This window comes from Chiloscyllium plagiosum, chromosome 15 (genome assembly GCF_004010195.1).
Source record: "Chiloscyllium plagiosum isolate BGI_BamShark_2017 chromosome 15, ASM401019v2, whole genome shotgun sequence".
Classification (NCBI taxonomy): domain Eukaryota; kingdom Metazoa; phylum Chordata; class Chondrichthyes; order Orectolobiformes; family Hemiscylliidae; genus Chiloscyllium; species Chiloscyllium plagiosum.
The window spans coordinates 60252857-60255542 of record NC_057724.1 but is presented as its reverse complement, the minus strand read 5'-3'; the positions used below and the strand labels follow the sequence as shown (position 1 = coordinate 60255542).

Genomic DNA, 2686 nt, shown 5'->3' with positions numbered 1-2686 from the left:
GCAGAAATAACCTGCCGCTCCATTGCCTGGCACAAGACAAGTGCAGAGGGGTGACTTGAGCAGCCACTGCTGGCGGAAAAAGCCTACTGCACCTGGTATTCCCAGGCGGTCTCCCATCCAAGTACTAACCAGGCCTGAGTCTGCTTAGCTTCCGAGATCAGACGAGATCGGGCGTTTTCAGACTAGTATGGCCGTAGGCGCTGGCCCCTGCCTTTTCTCCCTACTTCAAGGCGTGCTGGCCAGCCACATTTTCTTTCTTGCTCTTTCTCTTTATCCCCTTTGGCTTTTTTTTCTCTTTTCTCTTTGCTCTTCCTCCTCCGTGCGTGCTTCCCTCCCTCCGTCCCTCCAGCTGCCTTTCAGGCCAGCCCTTGCCCACCAGGCTCCTGTAGTCTCCCACATCCCCACACAGGCCAACTGCAAGCCCTCCCCCTGCTTCATAGGGCTGCAGCCTGCATTCTCTCATCCTTCCACACTCCTCCACCCCTCCATTTCGGAATGCCGGGCACTGACCAGTGGGGTACCGCACGGATCAGTACTGGGACCGCAGCTTTTTACAATCTATCTTCAGGATATACAAGATGGTATTCGCAATAACATTCGCAAATTTCATCAGCTGGGTGGCAGGGTGAAATGTGATGAGGATGTTAGGAGATTACAGGGTGACCTGGACAAGTTAGGTGAGTGCTCAGATGCATGGCAGATGCACTTTCACGTGGATAAATGGATCCTTATCCACTTTGGTGGCAAGAACAGGAAGGCAGATTACCACCTAAGTGGAATCAATTTAGGTAAAGGGGCAGCACATAGAGATCTGGGTGTTCTTGTACACCAGTCAATGAAGGTAAGCATGCAGATACAGCAGTTAGTGAAGAAGGCTAATCGCATGCTGGCCTTCATAACAAGAGGGATTGAGTATAGAAGCAAAGAGGTCCTTCTGCAGCTGTACAGGGCCCTGGTGAGACCACACCTGGAGTACTGTGTGCAGTTCTGGTCTCCAAATTTGAGGAGAGACATTCTGGCTATTGAGGGAATGCAGCGTAGGTTCACGAGGTCAATTCCTGGAATGGCGGGATTACCTTACACTGAAAGACTGGAGCGATTGGGCTTGTATACCCTTGAGTTTAGTAGACTGAGAGGGGATCTGATTGAGATATATGAGATTATTAAAGGATTGGGCACTCTGGAGGCAGGAAACATGTTTCCGCTGATGGGTGAGTGCTGAACCAGAGGACACAGCTTAAAAATACGGGGTAGATCATTTAGGACAGAGATGAGGAGAAATTTCTTCACCCAGAGAGTGGTGGCTGTGTGGAATGCTAAGGGCTGTGGAGGCTCAGTCTCTGGATTCATTTAAGAAAGAGTTGGATAGAGCTCTCAAGGATAGTGGAATCAAGGGTTATGGAGATAAGGCAAGAACAGGATACTGATTAAGGATGATCAGCTATGATCATATTGAATGGTGGTGCAGGCTGGAAGGGCAGAATGGCCTACTCCTGCACCTATTGTCTATTGTGTATCGAGATACAGTGAAAAGTATTGGCTTGTGTGCTGTCCAGACCATTCATACCAAAGTGCACCATGGTAACAGAGCAGAATGCAGAATATAGTGTCACGGCTGCAGAGAAAGATCAATTCTAATATATAAGAGGACTGTTCGTAAGGCTAATAACAAGGGGAAGAGGCTGTGTGTCATATGTTATATGAAAAGTGTATGCTACATTTAGCAGAAAGAATGACGCTTGCTGCAAGTCAATGGAGCTTTGTTTGTGCCTCCTTGTTGGGAGTTATATCAAAGCTTAGCACTTAAACCAAACCAGAATCTTTTCGGAAATAATTTTAGAAGTAATAGATTTTCCCAAGCAAGATAATGAGAGAAAATGCAGGGAATACTCAGTAAGTCAAGCAGCGTTTGGAGGGAGATGCGGATGTCCTAGCTGCAGTGACGGGTTTCTGGTTGGACTTCATGTTTCCAGCACTTGCTTTAACTGAGATGAGTGACTGAACTGTGCAGCATTTGAGCAAGTGAAACATTCCCCACAGATGCTGCCAAATCTGCTGATTTCTCCAACATAAAAGATCTCTGGCAAACTTGAAGTGAATCAGAGAGACAGCTCTTGGTTGGAATCATGCCCAGCAGAAACAAAAGTAGTTGCACTGGTTGAGATCAGTCACTTCAGTTCCAGGACATCTCTGCAGGAGCACCTCAGGCTAAATAGTTTCCTAATCAAACTGTTCAGAGATGCAATTCTGCACCTTTGGAGCAGATGGAACTTGAAAGTGGGCTTTCTGGCTCAGAGGTAGGGACACTGCCATTGTGTTACAAGAGCCACAAGCTCCTCTTAGAACCTCCAACCTTTGGAATCAATCTGTTGAGAAATGTTATTACACACCTTTGAAGCAGATGGGACTGGAGCCCAAGTCTCCTGGTCCAGAGGTTGGGGACAGTACCTCTGCACCACAAGAGCCCTGATCCTCCTCCTCTGCCCTATCTGCTCTCAGGAGGACCAGTTCCACCACATAACACACCAGATGGCCTCCTTCTTTACAGACCGCAAGTTCCCTTCCCATGTGGTTAAAGATGCCCTCCAACGCATCTCGTCCACATCCCGCACCTCCGTCCTCAGACCCCACCCCTCCAACCATAACAAGGACAGAACGCCCATGGTGCTCACCTTCCACCCTACCA

General features: G+C 48.3%; 1 protein-coding gene and 1 non-coding gene across 2 annotated transcripts in view; one reads left to right on the top strand and one right to left on the bottom strand.

The window, feature by feature from the left end:
- The window catches only part of slc16a2 (solute carrier family 16 member 2), an 89462-nt gene that overhangs the window by 3248 nt on the left and 83528 nt on the right, over window positions 1–2686 (top strand). The window lies entirely within an intron of this gene.
- Window positions 81–199, bottom strand: LOC122557565. The gene has a single exon (XR_006313867.1). It is a non-coding gene; the product is annotated as a 5S ribosomal RNA (ribosomal RNA).